The 17,933-nt window shown below is 35.9% G+C and overlaps 1 non-coding gene across 1 annotated transcript; it reads right to left on the bottom strand.

The window, feature by feature from the left end:
* Positions 1-16,742: 16,742 nt before the first annotated feature.
* On the bottom strand, positions 16,743-16,823 carry TRNAL-CAG (transfer RNA leucine (anticodon CAG)). Its single transcript has one exon. It is a non-coding gene; the product is annotated as a tRNA-Leu (tRNA).
* Between the last annotated feature and the right edge of the window lie 1,110 nt (positions 16,824-17,933).

The following is a 17,933-nucleotide window of genomic DNA, read 5'->3' as shown; positions in this document are numbered from 1 at the left end:
AAAAATTAGGTAAAATATAAAAACCTCCCTTGAGTTTTCTAACAATCATAAAAAAATCTCCTATGTTTTCATTTTAACAAAAATCACCCTATATTTAAAAAAATGCAAATACCTCCCTTCATGGATAGAAAAATTGACCTAGGCCATGTTTGGCAAGTCTTTCCGTGCGGTCTTTTGTCTGTTTAAAAGCCCATAAGACCGAATATTGATCTATTCCCGTTTGGTTCACATCAAATTTCACTGCCAAAAGACATTGTGCCGAAAAGCCCGGAGAAGCCCAATTTGGGCTGATTTTGGGAAGCTAGGATCGTAGCTTCCGGGCTTTTATGCCCTCTCGAAGCCTCCCCATACGTGTGTGATTTCTCATGCGCATACACAGGTTCAATTCCTCCATTCCCTTCATCCTCCTCTTCCTCCTCCTTCAATCTTTGTCTTCTTCTTCCACCATCACCATCCTCCTCTTCGTCTCTCTTCTGTGGTTCCACTAATTTTTCCCCTCTTTTGTAGGAGATTATAAAGCATTTGGTGCTCGTGAATCTTATAGCGGTGGTAGCTTGTTATTCGGTGGTGGTTTGTGCAAGTAGAACCCCCATCCCAATATGTACTGTTAGGGGTTTTTTTTTTTGAACAACGATTGTCTTTAAACTTCTATGTGTTCACTCCCTTTTTTAGAATGTAGTTAAAAATTGTTAGGTTTTAAACTTGTAATGTTAGGTTTGTGCATGTCTTATTAGGGTTTTTTTTGAAACATCGATTATTGTTAGGTTTAATAACACGTGATTCTCTTGTAATGCTATAGATACCCATGTAATAAGAATTGTGGGCAGACCTGATTTCCACTATTTTTTCCCTTACCTATCTTTCCATTGTTTCTCTCAAAGAGACCTCTGCGGTTGTGTACCTGATTTCCTCATTCTTTTTTTTTTCTTTTGTGTTTTTCTTCTTAAACAATCTTAGAAATACTACAAAAATAAATTATGCGAGAAATTTGATGTTTCACGAATGTCTCCTATAAATTTCACAAAAAGGAAATATATAAACAAAAAAGTTGAATGAAAACTTAGGACGAAATAGACCACCAAGTAAAATGATGTAATCTCAAACTTCTAAATAGTTAAATGTTCAAAAATGGAAATGCATCATACCCAGAATCTTTATTTTCACATAGCCACTCAAACTTGCTAGGACCTTCCCTTCCTCCAAAGTATTTCCCAATACCTTTGATTGTACTTCCTTCAACAGCATCTCCAATAACCTTAACATCATTGACTGATGGAGGAGCTGCCACAAGAAAATCAAACTTTAGCATCTGAGGATCATTACTTAAACAAAGTGCTGCTGAAAAAACGATACATTAGATATGCAGAGCTTTTAGCCTATCTTTTGTATGGTGCTATGGTTTGTATGTTTGTATAGGCTATTGGACAATGGCATGGTTTGCACTATGCTCTCATTTTTCAATCTGTGTAACCCATGTCCACTAGTACAAAGGTTCCAAACCTTTCTGCTTGATTGTTACACAGGTTCTTGTTTTTGTTTGCTACTTCTGGGGTGATAATTTTAATTAGTTAAACTTTAAATTTATACTGAAAATTATCCATAATATTACCTTTGCTATATAACAAATATTTATGGCACTGCAATAAGGTGGAGGTTGAAAATTGAAATTGAATGTCAAATAACTTGTACTATTGTAGCTTGGAGATAGGCTTAGTACAATCACTATATAGGGAAAAACCCAACTAAGATTTCAGAAATCCATTTAATTTTCAGTAATTGTATATTATTGGTGTAAAAAGAACAAGGCAATTATTCACGGTCCTGCAACAAAAGGGAGCTTGAAGTTGAGTGTCAAACAAGCTTATATAGTTGATGATTGGAGATAGGCTTGGAACAAATTTAATCAAAAGAAAGTTTTCAAATAAAAGTGGTGAAAATCCCAAGTTATGGGTGTAAAGGCCTATAAATAATCTTTTATTTTTATCAAGAGATCCGTAAATAATTTTCTTTAGTCATGAATATAGTTAACAACCCAATTCAATTTAAATCTTTACATTGGTGATTTGATCCCCTAATCTGGATGAATGCAATTTTGTGTACATGGGTTGGATGGGATAACAACAGTCTTTCTCTGAGGCTGCAATTGGTATCCCAATTGTTTGAATTGATGAAACATGGGGCTCTTTTCTGTTTACCAAAATTTCATACCAATTGGTTGTGCTCACCTTGCGTTTATCAAATTTCTGATGATAAGGCACAACAAATAATTAATAATATGGGGTAGTAGCAGATAGCTAATAGAACTATAGAAGCTTTCCCTGTAACTACAAAAAAAATCGACTCCACACGTAATTTCCTTCTAAATATTATGCAATTAGGTATGTACAGTTTAGTTTACAGTATACTTCAGTACCAGAAATCTCGCTACCCCAGCACAGATGATGAATAATTTTGTTTTTCTACAATATACATATAATTCAACATACAAGGCAATTAAAAGAAATCACCTGGAAGATTCAAATAATCATCAAAACCATAAATGTGAGCAAAAATCATTGATCTAGTTCATAGTCCACCAAGAAAACAATTATATAGAAATTGTCTATCCATCTAACTACTATGTAACTAGAGTATTCGTGGCTAGGAGGATCGAGGTTGTTGGGTATGTGGATGTAGTGCTCAGATGATCTAAGGGCCAAGAAAATACCTCTATGAAAGTTCCGCAAAAAAAAATAAAAATTTCTATGAGAGAGTTGAAATAGGTTGGAAGGAGGCTATTTTGTCTACTGGAAGAAAGGAAGTTATGATTAAGGCAGTGTTCATTGCCATTTCCACATATGCAATGTCATGCTTTTTATTTCTTAAATGGCTTTGAGATCAATTGGTTAGAATTTAGAGGAAACTTCTTTGGGGAGCAGGAAAGCAGAAGGAAAATGAATTAGATGAATTGGAAGAGGTTGTGTAAAAAAAGGTAAATTTCTTAAACTACCCTTATGGTTTAGATAATATGCTTGATATTGATGTGCTTGATATTGATGGCACAGCTGAGTTCAATGATATCCTTGATTCTTTCATTGATATTCCACCTACATCCTACCCTCTTGTTATAACTTTCTAGAAATTATTGGTAATGCTAGATGGTAGCATGGAAAATTCATACTTTAACAGATTTCATGATATAAGGGAACTTTCTCTTGGTAATGCTAGACCTTCAAAATCAATAGCATTACACACCTTTATAAGAACAAAGGAGGTTAATTATGACAGGTTCAATTTGGGTTAGCCCCATTTTATGCTAACCTGGATCATCAATGGTTGCTTTTCATTCCGTTTGATTATCAATGCTATAGGTTTTGTTTCTGAATTTTCCCTCATTAAATTTAGAAAAAAAAAAACTTATATTTGAATATGATATTGTTTGTGTTTTTAGATGCCTTACATCTAACAAAATGGATTTTTGGTATACTATGGTTGTATAAACAAATAGTTTTTAAGAAAGCACAAGTGATGGGAATCAACTTAAGGCATATCAAAAGAACCAAAATTGCTCTTAAGATGGTGCAGAGCTTACTGCTTTGTTATTACTTGGAAGAAAACATTAACACAAGCTTCTTTGCTTTGTTATTCGATGCATTGGTTGTACACATTGGTTGATGTGGGTTGTACCGGCAATTTGCTAAAGCTATCATACCATTGTTCTTGATTGCAAGATTCTATCCACTTACGAACATTCAAAGGGAATGGCTACTTTAGGTGACTTATACAACCATCAAACCTTTTTCTATTTTTTAAGTTGATTGGAAGAAAAAAAAATATGGTTATTCTATAATTTTTCAATAATATTGTGTCAGTAACCCAAAGTTTCATGATGATTAGATGGCAACTAGTGTATTTAACACATCTTTTGAGAATACTCCCGTCATAAATGCAAACTGGACACCTATACAAGAAACTTTTTTCATAGATTTACTTGCACAACAAGTCAAAAGTGGGGGAATGGTAGTTGGTTGTTTGAAACCAGTTGCTTAGAAAGAGGTGAGATAGAGTTTTTTTCACAAGATTTGGCCCGAAGTTCAATACAAAATTGTTTAGTAACAAGCTACAAGATTTAAAGAGTAGATATAAGGAGTTTACAAAATTAAGATATGGGCAAACCAGATTTGGTTGGGATGAAGAGAAGCAAATGGTTGTAGCCTCACCAGAGACATGGGACAACTATTTGACGGTATTTGCTATAACATATATGATTGTTTATTTAAATTCAATACATTGCATACAAATTGATTAGTCTCCCAATGCCTTTTTTTTATAGGCAAATCCTAAAGCCAAAAAGTTTTGTATTGTGGGTTGCCTGGAGTATAACAACCTAGAGGTCATATTTGGGGGAACAACACCCACTATAAGGTTTTCAGCATCATTGGCATGAGGCATAGAGTCCCCACCCCAAGATGAGGGAAACATCTCAACTTGCCCACCTGTTGATGAGACCCAACATCCATCAGTAAAAGTTGATGAACCAATGAATGGTGATACTGATCAGGTCTCAACTACAAGCACCAAAACTCCACATAGGAAGAAACCAGCCGAATTCTGTGATATAGTGGTTGATTAGTCTACATTAGCTAAAAAGAGATTTGATAGGTTGGTTGAGGCAATAAATGGATTGCGAACAAGAACAGATAATCCTACATCCATGTCTTCTGTGTTGGCAAAGGTGAACACCATTGAAGAACTTGACATTTCTGACTATGACAGGATATACGAGGTTTTCCATGACCCAGCAGCAATAGAGTTTTATTTGGACCTGTCCCCAACCATTAGGAAGAGTTGGCTGATGGGTCGCATAGGTTGTTGAACATGGTGGTTGTCTGACTTTAATTAAAAAGTTGTCTAGTATTTTGCCATTTGGGGCTTTTTTTTCTCTGTGAGATGATTAACCTTGAAACACATAGGTATATAGGTACATGGTGAATGGATGGATTTGGGGATATACATATGATGAATGCAATTTTATTTGCTCTTAATTGTATGATGTATGTATGAGTTGGGCTTGAGGCAAGTGGGTGATTATAGCAGGTGGATGATTGTCATGGTGTAGGTGTCAATGTATGCTTATGGGTCACCACCAAAAGCATTTGTCATTTGACATTGTGATCCAACCTTGATATGCATCTTGTACTCATTCATTATTCATATATCATATCAAAATGGTTGACAGCCCTACTAGGATTGCAGTGCTTTCAGCAATTGCACTTACTGCAGTTGAGGACAACGAGCAACGACCGACAAATATCATCCTTGCGAGAGAAATGGAGAAATAAGGGATGTCAATCTCTAAGACACTGTACCATGATGACATACTGACCGAATCAGAATATTTAAAGAATGTCATCTACAATGGTGGCAGTAGATGCTTAGATATGTTCAGACTCACACCAACATCGTTTCTTAGAATAATAGCATCGATGAGAGAGAGGGCTAGTGAAAGACAATCGGTATGTATCAACTGATGAGAAAATTGGGATTCTATTGCAAGTGATAGGGCATAACAAATCAAACTGGGATACTACAAACTGTTTTCAGCATTCTAGTGAAACAATTTCAAAAACACTTTAGCACTGCTCTAAAGGCCATCTATGAATTTGGGAAAGAAATTGCGTGACCCGGTATGACGATTGTGCCACCCCATATTTAAAATAATCCAAAGTATTTTCCATGGTTTGAGGTAAATCATTATATTTGTCAGATGTTTTACTTCTCTTTGAACCATTACATACAAAATTGTTGCATTTCTCCCTTTCTTTTTTGTAGAAATGTATTGATGTTATAAATGGTACACATGTCCATGCATGTGTTTCAGTTAATGAACAAGTGTCATTTAGGGGACGCAAGTCAATCACCACCCAGAATGTGATGTGTGCATGTTCATTTGACATGCTATTCACTTTCGTTGTAACAGGACGGGAGAGGGCTGCTCATGATTCAAGGGTATCTTTGGAAATAGACCAAAACCCAAATAACATGTTTCTTCTACCACTAGAAGGTCAGCAAAACAACCATAAATAATTATATGATTGTATAAAAGTCATTGATACACTGATAAATATGATTGCATTTTTTTGTATAGGAAAGTATTATGTTGTTGATTCGGGTTACACAAATATACCAGGATTTCTATCTCCATACCGATCTAAGAGATACTACTTGAGAGACTTTTAAAGGAGAGGTGGTCATCCAAGGAATGGTGAAGAGTACTTTAATTGTGTGCATTCTTCACATAGGAATGTCATAGAGCGAATTAGGATTGTGTTTGCTTGTTGTGTGCTACACAATTTCATCCGGATGTCACAGATAGAGGGTCTGTATTGGAATGGATTCCTACAAGAGGATGTTCTTATTGAAGGAGAGGGAGGGATGTTTCATAATGTAGCACCTACTCCTATTGACATTGGGTCACAGGCCACTAGACGGATGGAACAAGTTAGAGATGAAATTATATTGAAGATGGTTGATCACTACAACTTACGTGTTAATCATAATCAACCAAGACATAGGAGACAATTTACTTAGCTTGTGTGGGTTGTGATTTGATACTTGGACTGTTTATTTTCACTTTGAACTTGTATGTGTATTTCACACTATTTGCTATAGTTTGAACGTATTTGTGTATTGTTGGTTGTTACTTGTTTGTGTTTCCTAATGTTCAGATGTTATGAGTTAATTGTACTTGTTGAATGGTAGTTATGGCCACTATTTGTAAGGGACTTATGTGTGCATGCGGACAAGGACGCATGAGGTTATTCATGGAAAAAACCAAAAAAAAAATTATGGAAGATGATTTTATAAGTGCCCCAATGGTGAGGTATGAAACCAAGAAATCAATATTTGTGAGTCATACTACTTAATATGAAAAATGAGTATTGCGTAATTGGTTTTTGTTGTTATTATATTTCAATCGCATGAATACAACTTCATGTGGGTAAATAATTATACATCGGACGAACCTCAAGTGCAGATCATTGAACGACACAACAATGATCATGACAATGTGGACTATAAGAAGAAGCATGTTGTTGCTCTTGGAGTATGTGCATGCTACTATGGAATGATGTGTTTCATCATTTTCTTGATGTTAATTATCATTTTGTTAGTATGGAAATGACTTATAAGGATGCCCTTAGCAAACTCTTATGAACATGTTTATGTTTGCTACACATATTTAGTTGAACCAGTTAAAATTAAACTCGAGTGGACCCCACAAATGGTGTGTAGACTTATATTAAAGACATGAAGACCCCATTTAAAATTAAATTTGATTTTTTGGGCCCCACAATGGTTTGTGGACCCCACATTAAGGACATGAGGACCCCATTAATGCTAAAGCAATACAGGGACCATATGGTGTTTATAACCAATGCAAGATAATACTAAGTATATGTGGGGCCCACACATATACCCATATCATTTCAAGGTAACTGGGACCCAGAATACCCCAATCCACCATCTTGTGACCCAACCATGATGGGTCAGCTATTATATTGTTAGTCAGATCAACTAAAATTAATCCAAGTGGGCCCTACAAATGGTTTGTGGACCCCACATTAAGGACATGAGGACCCCACTAATGCTAAAGACGTACGGGATAGTACACAATATATGTGGGACCCAAACATTGTTATTGTAGATGGGTCCCACAAGACCCATGTCCACCATGGTCTTGGGCCATTGCGACCCAACCTTGATGGGTCAAGTGTCAAACATGCACAAGTAGCCCGATGAATATGTGCACTAGCCAAATAGTCTTCGGGCTACCCAAATCTTATGTCAAAACCTCAATGCGTCTATTGATTGTCATAGCTACAAGAAATCTTCTCAAAAAGACTTGCTAAATGGGCCCCTAATGTATTTTTTTAAATACCTATTTTGCCCTCATGCATATCTAATTAAATACTCTCCACAATACTGTTCAAACTGAGAACTAAGCCACCGTCTCTCTCTCTCTAAGCACATGGCTAGGATGTTAACGAGAGTTAGGAAGATTGATTTCCTTTGACCCGTTTTTGAAACCCACTTTCTGATTCTTCTTCCTTCTACTTCTCTTTCCATCATTTCCGGTTTCAGACATTCCTGTTCCCAGTTCCTTCCTTACTCAAGTAGTCATCCTTCCAATATTTTACGGTTTTTCTTTTGACTCTGGGTGCTCTTTCTTGCACTAGAAGCAAGAAGCCACCTTCCTGTTTCATGAGAGGAGGAGCCACATGCTCTCATGCCATTAGATTGGAAAATATATTTAACTCCAATGGGGGTAATGGCCTACCTTGTAGTGATGTTTTTCCACCCTTTTCTTATGTTTGACATGCGAATGACAATAGCTCTGATTCTCACTTTCTTCAATTGTTAGAGTATAGACATAGCAGGGTAGACCTGAGGTCGACTAGCCAGTAGCCATCCTAAGAAGAGCTTGTAGTTCCATGGTGAGGCCCCCACAGGCCAACCCATGGAGAGGCTACAATCTCGTGAGATGATTCCCTTGATTCTATCACTCACTGTAGGTGATGTGTTGTAGATTGACCTTTTTAAATGGGTGAGAAGGTCGACGACTATGGTTCTCAATTATCGGAAAGAAAATTAAAAGCATTTATAAGGGTAAAATAGGCATTTCAAAAAATAAATACATTTGGTTGGCTTTTTTACCTATGAAGGGAGATAGTTGCATATTTTCTAAAATGTATAGGGGAGGTTTATGTTAAAGTGAAAATACAGGGGAGGTTTTTATGAATGTGAGAAAACTTAGAAGAGATTTTTATATTTTACCCTAAAAATTTTAACAGTTATTTAAATATTATAAATAAATCATATAATAACTTTAAAATATTTAAAAAAACACACAACAAATAATTATAATAAATTTAATAATATTATAAATAAAAATTATTTAATGGTATTCAAATAATACAATTAAAATTAAAAAATAAAAATATTATTTAAATATTTCAATAACTAAATATTTTTTTTAATGACAAAACATTAAAAGTATCTAAATAATTCTATGAAAAAATATTTAATATTAATAATAACTTTAAAAGAAATAAAATTTAAATAACAAAAATAAATATTTTACATATTACTAAAATATTTAAATAATGAAATATTTAACATAACTAATAATAAATTTAAAATTTTTCTTAATAGTTGAAAAATAATTATAATAAATTTCATAATGTTTGAATTAATAATAATTTTATATTTTACAAGATTAATAACAAGATTATGTAATAAAAGTACAAATTATAATTTTATGGATTATTAAATTTAATAAATAATTAATATATGAAAATTTAAATAATAGTATTACCTAAATAATTAAATAATATTGTAAATACTTTAAATATCAATAAATTAATAACTAAATCATATTTTATATATTATTTCAAAAATAATATATATATATATATTAAATAGCGAAATTGTGTTATAACTTTAAAAAATGATCAAAAACACAAAAAACAATTATAATAGATTTAATAATATTTGATAATAAGAATATAAAATATAATTAATTAAAAAATAAATAATAATATAAAAAAATAATACTAAATCATATTGTAAACATTATTTAAAAAACAAAAAATAGATTGAATAATGAAATTATGTAATAACTTTAAAAATTATCAAAGACACAAAATTAATGATAATAGGTTTAATAATATTCGAAAGTAATAATATAAAATATAAATAATTATTTTTTTAAATATTATTGAAATAGTGAAAGTAGATTAAATAACTAAGAGGTATTGAAGCTTATTAGTTATTTATTGTATTTTCCCTATAAATTTTCAATAATTATTGGGGATTAAACTATTATTTTTGTTAGAGATTAGACTATCAATTAAGCTAAACTTAGGAGTGTTCATTGGGTGGTTCAATTTAGTTGTATCGGTCAATGTTTTAAAACCAATCAACTCGAATTGTATCGGTCAATGTTTTAAAAACCATTATGAAGAGCAACTCGCTTTTGCATATGGGTCGCGGTCACCGGTTCAACCATCTTGGTCGAATGGGTTAGATTGTTCAATGTCAGCAATCTATATGTGTGTGTGTGTGTGTGTGTGCAAATACATATTTTATCAAAAAATAGAGTATAATTATGTTTTACATATAATATATGAATTATTTTATATTTTATTTATATTCTTAGTTCAGTTTTTTTTATTTATAAAAAATGTTAAAAATTATGATTTGAGAACAGAAAAGGTTTTTTTTTCTCACAAAAATAGCGGACCAAGCACCCAGGACACCTTAGGATGCATAGATCTTGAAAAGTTATCCAAAACAAAAAAAAGGTCACCTCAATTAGACATCAGAGTGCAAAGTTATGGTCTTCAAAAGTTTGCACATGCCTTAAGTATGCAACCTGCAGCCTAGTGATAGGGTTGAACAACCCTTCAAGTTGGGTGTTTTTTCACCAAATCAATGGGTTTTGACAGAAAAGGGTGGGTTTAAATAGAACTAGACCCAAAATCAAGGTCAGATGATAGTTCAAAATAGTTCAACTAGTCAATGGTGTGTAGAAAGACATTAGTATTGGTTTGGGTCGATTTTCAATTTGGTTGGTCAATTCAAAAGATTTAAACTTAAAAAATTAAATCGCATTTAAAAAATACAATGATATTATTAAAAGAATAAATTTATATAAAATATTTTAGACAAAGAAATATGAGAATTTTTCCAATTTGTTGTATTAAAAATTATATTTGAAATATAAAATATTGTATATTATGATCGGGTCGGTTTACAAATAGCTAAACCGAAACTAACTTGACTTGGTCAAGTTGGGAAGTTGTTGAACCGAAGCCGACCGAAAGTACTAGAAAGTAACCAACTCAGGTCAAGTTGGGTCAGTTTCATCAACTTGATAAACATCCCTAGATGAAATTAATTATTGTTGTTTTTGTACTACAAAAAATATTAAAAATAGTATATGAAATATAAGTAATTATTAATTATTTAAAATTTAAATTATAAAACAATTGTCTACTCTTATGTATTCTTTTATTTAACTTTCGCTTAATAAAGTATGTGCATGGGTCGCCCTTAGTTACTTTTATCTAAAATATTTAATTTTGAAATTTTTTCTTTATATCAATTGTTACCGAATTCCTTTTAAGTTTTCCCTCCATGTCAATGGCTCAAAGGTAAAGTTGCAATTTGAATATCCATTATTATTTGAATCCATTTACTATGTGTTCAGAAAAAGGGTAAAGCTACAACTTTAAACTCTCTCTCTCTCTCTCTCTCTCTCTCTCTCTCTTTCTTGCTAATTGCATGTGTATTTTGAACATTTTTATACTTCATGAAAGGATTATAACAAAGGGATCTATTTGTAATTATGCCAAAAAAATTCAGGGGAGGTGATTGCAATTACCAAATTTGAAAGAAATTTTCGACAATGGTCAAAAACTTCTAGAGAGATTTTACCAATTTATATCCTAAAAATTATAAGAATCCGTGCAACAACTGCCTTTTAAGTTTTAAAATATATTTTTCAAGAATGAAACTAGCGCCTTAGACCGACTCGGCCATCTTGACAGCAATGCTCTTTTAATTCCTTATGACATTTCTTTTCATTTGTTTAAGCTAACCCTATCGATTATTCAAAAAAGGAAGACCTTCCAAGCAAGAATTTAAATCTTGCTTGAGTGATATTTTATTTTATTTTTATCATAAAAATAGAAAAAATAAGACCCTTCAAGCAAGAGGAAAGCTTAGACTCACATGGATCAAGATCAAATAGACTTCCATTTATAATTGATTCTTTAATATTTGAATTTTAATCATATTCGTCAGAAATAAAGAAAACTTGTATTGGATATGGAAATGAATGTCATTAACAAGTTATACTAAAACTAATCAGAATACTTTATATTATTATTAAAATGAACCCAAAAAACTTAATATTAAAAGTTATAAATAAAATTACTTGAAAATAACTTTTGAGACTTGAACTTTGAATTCTTTAACAAATATACAACATAGAAACTAGATTTACCGATAGATGGACGGATGAAAAAAACTTATGTTGATGTCGTGAACTTAATAGGCACTGATTTATATGTTTCATATTTCCATCAACCTAGCAAACTAGCAAGCGAACAAGCCAATAAACCCAAAACCAAAACACTAGCAAAAACTTGTGTATTAGAGAAAAAAAAATAGAGGAAAGCAACATAAACAACCAAAGGGTTAACAGTTATCACCGAGCATAGACTGAATCAATGTTTTAAAAACCAATCCATAGGCTATACTATTTTTGTCTACTGGTTCCACGTTAATGGTTCTAACAAGCCACGCGATGTATATCTATAGTTTATATGTTTGAGTGTATAAACATGCATTATATCAATTAAATAAAGTATAATCATATTTTACATTGATCTAGGCGCATGTGGCAGGGCCTAGAATGGTGCCATGTGGCATTAGGTGGATGCAATCCTAGCCGTTTGCTACCAACCACTCCCAAGGCAAAGTCAAGTATAAATAGAGGTGCCCTTTTCCAGGTGAATGACCTTACTCACTCTTGCCCTTCAGTTCTCTTGCTCTCAACTAACTTCATCTGAGTTCTCACCACGAACCTTGTTCGAACCCTCCAACATACTTGACTAACTTGACCGTTGGAGTCTCCGCCCTTGGGATAACTCCCGGGGCCTTTGATGTGTGATCTCTTGCCTTAAGGATTGGACACATTAGCCTCGACTAAGGAAGTGAATTTACCTTTATGATCTCAGCCAATCATTGGTTGCAACAATTGGCGTTGTTTGTGTGAAGACGTTGTTGAGACTTTCCCAAAGTTAACACTTAATTCAAAACAACTAACCTTCCAACAATGGTTGATAAGTAAAATAATAATCCGAACGCTCAAAACCTGGTCACCATGGACCAATTTAGAATGGTCCTTGATATACTAGACAATATCACCCAGGGATTGGACGAGGTGGGGCGCCCAACAGGAGGCTGCCCACAAGGTAGCTGCCTTGTTGGGAGCCAAGGGTAGTACAACGGATGCTCTACTCATGCTGTGCTGGTCCAACGCCTCCTTGACCATCGCAAAGACAACACCTCAGCGTCCAACAATAGTAGTTGACATGCCAGCAATCCGTCGAAGACATCTTGCCACCCCAGCTGGGTCCCGTGACAACCGTCGGGACCATGAACATTACCACCAAGTAGTGAGTCATCGAGATGAAGGCGGGCTCTCGAGTCACTATAACCCTCGTCCGAGGGCTAGAGGCCAACATTACACATCTCCCTCGCTAGTGTCGGACCTCCACGATCTCCTTAATGATCATCGAGCTCGAAGAAACCAGGATGTACCAACATCCAAGATCTCCGGGAACCAGGTCGACCCGTTTCACATCTGAGAGGACCAAGACAAAGCCTAGGCCCCCATTGACAGATGAATTGGCAACCCGCAGGGGCAAATCAGGGCCATGAAAGATGAGTTACAACAAGTGAAGGAAGGTTGAGGTGATGCCTCCACCAGCCAGAACCCCTCATCCACAAGGATGGACGCCTTCACTGACTCCATCACCTCAGAGCTACTCCCACCTCACTTTAAGTCTACCACATTGGAGACGTATGATGGGACCGCTGACCCAGATGACCATTTGGAGAGCTTCTGGGCGCTCATGCTTCTCTATGGGTACTCCAAAGACCTGATGTTCCGAGCTTTCCAAGCGACATTCAAGGGAGCGGCATCTAAATGTTTTTTCGTGCTCCCCCCAGTCCATCAATTCATGGGAGCAGTTTTCCGACCTCTTCCTCTTCCACTTCATCAGTAACTGATAGTGCTAGAAGATCATCGTCTCCCTAATGTCAATTAAGCAGAAGTGTGGGAAAAGCCTCTGGTCTTACATTAACTGTTTCAAGAAGGAAGAACTTGAGGTCCAAGACCTCAACCCCTCGATTTCCATGCACACCGCCACCAAACAACCTTCAACCTAGACCCCTCAAGTGGTTCGTTGCTAAGACACCACCTAAGAACAAGGTGGAATTTCTCAAGATGGCGCAAAAGTACATCACCACCGAAGGGCCTCGGAGAAGAAGAGAAAGGGTTGAGACAGCCATGGCCACCACCACAACAACAAAGGCACCGACAAGAAGCCAACGATCCCATCCTTCAACAAGTACGCACCACTACTCCACATGAACACACATCCTTGTGCAAGTAGGGAAGGAGGATTATAAGAAGTGGCCGGCCAAGATGAAGAGGAATCCCAAGAGATGGAACCCGAAGAAATACTACAAGTACCACCGCGATACCGACCATGACACCAAAGACTGCTACGAGCTCAAGAACGAGATCGAGTCCCTCATCCGTCGTGGTCACTTGAAGGAATATGTGGGGGGCGATGCCAACACCTTGTTCTCACGACAATAACATCATCACACCTTGGCTGGGGTCATTGATGTCATCGTAGGGGGCATGGCCTCGAGTGGATTCGTGGCCTCAGCTCGAAAGGCCTACATCAAGCAGCTTAGCATCCAGAGCTCGGCGTCGAAGAAGCTGAAGACAAACGATGCCCTATCCTTTTCAGACGATGACCTGAAGGGGGTCTCAATGCCCCATGATGATGCATTGGTGGTGTCGATAACCATCGCCAATTGTACGGTGAAGAGGATACTCATAGATAGTGGATAATCAGTAGACATCCTCTTCTATGAAACCTTCAAAAAGATGAAGTTGAACCAAATCAGTTGTAGCTAGTCGATGTGCCACTAGTTGCCTTATCTGGAACTGTTATTCAAGCCCGAATGAAGATCAACCCTACTAGTCATAGTGGGGACAAAATCTTAGCATGTGATAAGGATGACCAAGTTTTTGGTTGTGAAGATAGGCTCCCCATATAACACCATCATTGGGAAGCCAGCCCTTCATGCACTCAAGGCGGCCATCTCCTCCTACCACCTCGCCATGAAATTCCTGATCGAGCATGGCATTGGAGTCATCTGAGGGAACCAGCAGACCACCAAATAGTGCTATGTGGCAACACTAAGAGGCAAGAATAAAGAAGCCTTGTTGTTAAAGGGGCTCAACTTCAGGGATGAAATTCCTCCTACCACCTCGCCATGAAATTCCTGATCGAGCACGGCATTGGAGTCGTCTGAGGGAACCAACAGACCACCAAATAGTGCTATGTGGAAACACTAAGAGGCAAGAATAAAGAAGCCTTGTCGTTAAAGGGGCTCAACCTCAGGGATGAACTAGCGAGACGAGGCCAGCTAGCTGAGGACTTTGTCTCGATTCCCCTAGACGAGACTGAGTCCAAGAAGACCCTTGGGTCCAATCTTCCTTTAGACACCCTTTTCGAACCGACAAGTTTCTTCAAATCTAACGCCGATGTCTTTGCTTTGTCTGCTGCTGACATGCCTGGAATTGACCCCTCAATCATTACTCACAGGCTAAGAATTGACCCGAGCTGTAAGCCAGTTCCGCAATAGAAGAGGAAATTTGCACCAGAGCGTTGGAAAACCATTGGAGATGAGGTAGACAAGCTACTTGATGCTAGCTTCATCCAAGAGGTACAATGCCCTAATTGGTTGTCCAATGTGGACATGGTTAAGAAGACTAACGGGAATTGGTGGATCTATATTGACTTCACAAACATCAACTGAGCCTGTCTCAAAGACAATTTTCCTCTACTGAGGATCGGCCACCTCGTTGACGCCGCCACATGATACGAGCTACTGAAATTCATGGGTGCCTTCTCCGGATACAATCAAATCAAAATGCAAGTCGAGGACGAGGAGAAGACCTCGTTCATTACCGAGCATAAAGTCTATTGCTATAAAGTCATGCCCTTCGACCTGAAAAATGCTGGAATAACCTACCAACGACTTGTGAACAAACTCTTCAAGGATTATATGGGAAGAAACGTCAAAACTTATGTGGATGACATGGTGGTGAAGAGCCTAAAGGCCAACCAACACACCTTCAAGCCGCTCCCGTCTCACTTCAAAGCTCCCACTCTGGAGACCTACGATGGGAGCACAGATCTGGATGACCACTTTGAGAGCTTTAGGGCACTCATGCTCTTCTATGGGTACTCCAATACTTTGATGTGTCAAGCTTTCCAAGCCACTTTCAAGGGTGCAGGATGTAGATGATTTCTATGCTCCCTCCTCGGTCCATCAACTCTTGGGACCAATTTGCCGACCTCTTCCTCTCCCACTTCATCAGCAGCCCACGGTGCCAAAAGACTGTCGTATCTCTCATGTTGATCAAGTGAAGGAAGCCTCCGAGCATACATCGACCGATTCAAGAGGGAAGAGCTCAAAGTAAGAGACTTCGACCCCTTGGTATCCATGTATGCAGCCATCAACGGACTTCGGCCTGGACCCCTCAAGTAATCCATCTCCAAAACCATGCTCAAGAATAAGGCAGAGTTCTTGAAGAAAGCATAGAAATACATCATTGCCGAAGAAGCTGAGGCCAGTAAAGGCCTCCATGAGCTAGAGGCCAACCTTAGCTGATGGATCACTCATTGATAATAAGAGTAAGAAAAAGGAAGATCGCGATCACAACCATACAAACAAAGACAGTGAGAAGAAGCTACCGGCCCCTTCCTCCGATAAGTACACTCCATAGCAAAAGAAGAGTACATGAAGTGATCCATCATTGAGCATGGGTATGAAAACATACTGGGATTCATGTATCAACAACCTTTTAAGTTTCAAAATAGTCTTGTCAAGAATGGGATTCGAACCCATGCCCTTTCGGACTAGTACCTGAAACTAGCGCCTTAGACCAACTCGGCCATCTTGACAACCATACTTTTATGATTCCTTGTGACATTTCTTTTCTTTTGTAACACTATCCATTATTAAGAAAAGAAGACCTTTATATTTTTTTTTATCATAAAAAATAAAAAAATAGGACCATTCAAGCAAGAGGAAAACTTAGGCTCACATGGATCAATATCAAATATACTTCCATTTATAATGGGTTCTTTAATATTTGAATTTTAATCTTATTCGTCAGAATTAGAGAAAACTTGTATTGGAAATGGAAATGAATGCCATTAACAAGTTATACTAAATCTAATCAGAATATTTTATATTATTTTTAAAATGAACCCAAAAACTTAATATTAAACGTTATAAATAAAATTAATTGAAAATAACTTTTAAGACTTGAACTTTAAATTCTTTAATAAATATACAACATAGAAAGTGGATTTACCGATAGATGGATGGATGGATGAAAAAAACAATTGTAAATGTTAAAATATTATTGGTGAGTTTAACAGCTTTTCAGTTAATATACAACATTCAAACTAACATAAGAAACAAAATTTAGAGTAGAGGAGTTAAGAATAGCTGTTTCGTTAAAGAAACGTTGGAAATACCATTTTGTCATTTTCTTTTTCAAACATAAGAGAACAAAATGATCAAATCCTGAACTGGCTATGCATGGAAGAGTTATCATTGTTAACTGAATAATAGAAGAGAATCCCTCTTCCCTTTTCTTTAAAATACTAGTGGTGGTGCACGTTTATGTTTCAATTGGTGTTCACGGTCCACTTCAGTGCAATTTAGAGAAAATCTCAGACCAAATTGGTAAATTACCGTTTGAGAATTTTCTAAATCAAACCAAACTGTTTTGGTATGGAAACCAAATTAAACCGTTTTATCATAGTTTAGTGCGGTTTCTAATATGGTTTGGAGATTTTGGATCATTCTATGATATTTTGGGCTTAACCCAATTAGAAAGCCCAAATAGCTCCCCTAAAAAGTAAAGCTTAAAAGCTTTTATTTATTATTTTATTATAAAATAAAGCATTCATTATATATTTATAATTTTATGTATTCCATTTAGATATATTATATATAATATTTATATATCATATATTCGTATTATATATATATAATTTTGG

The sequence above is a fragment of the Nelumbo lutea genome, chromosome 4, assembly GCF_056320005.1.
Source record: "Nelumbo lutea isolate HS-2025 chromosome 4, American lotus-T2T, whole genome shotgun sequence".
Taxonomy (NCBI): Eukaryota; Viridiplantae; Streptophyta; class Magnoliopsida; order Proteales; family Nelumbonaceae; genus Nelumbo; species Nelumbo lutea.
Note: the sequence above shows the minus strand (reverse complement) of the source record. Positions and strands in the feature narration are given on the sequence as shown.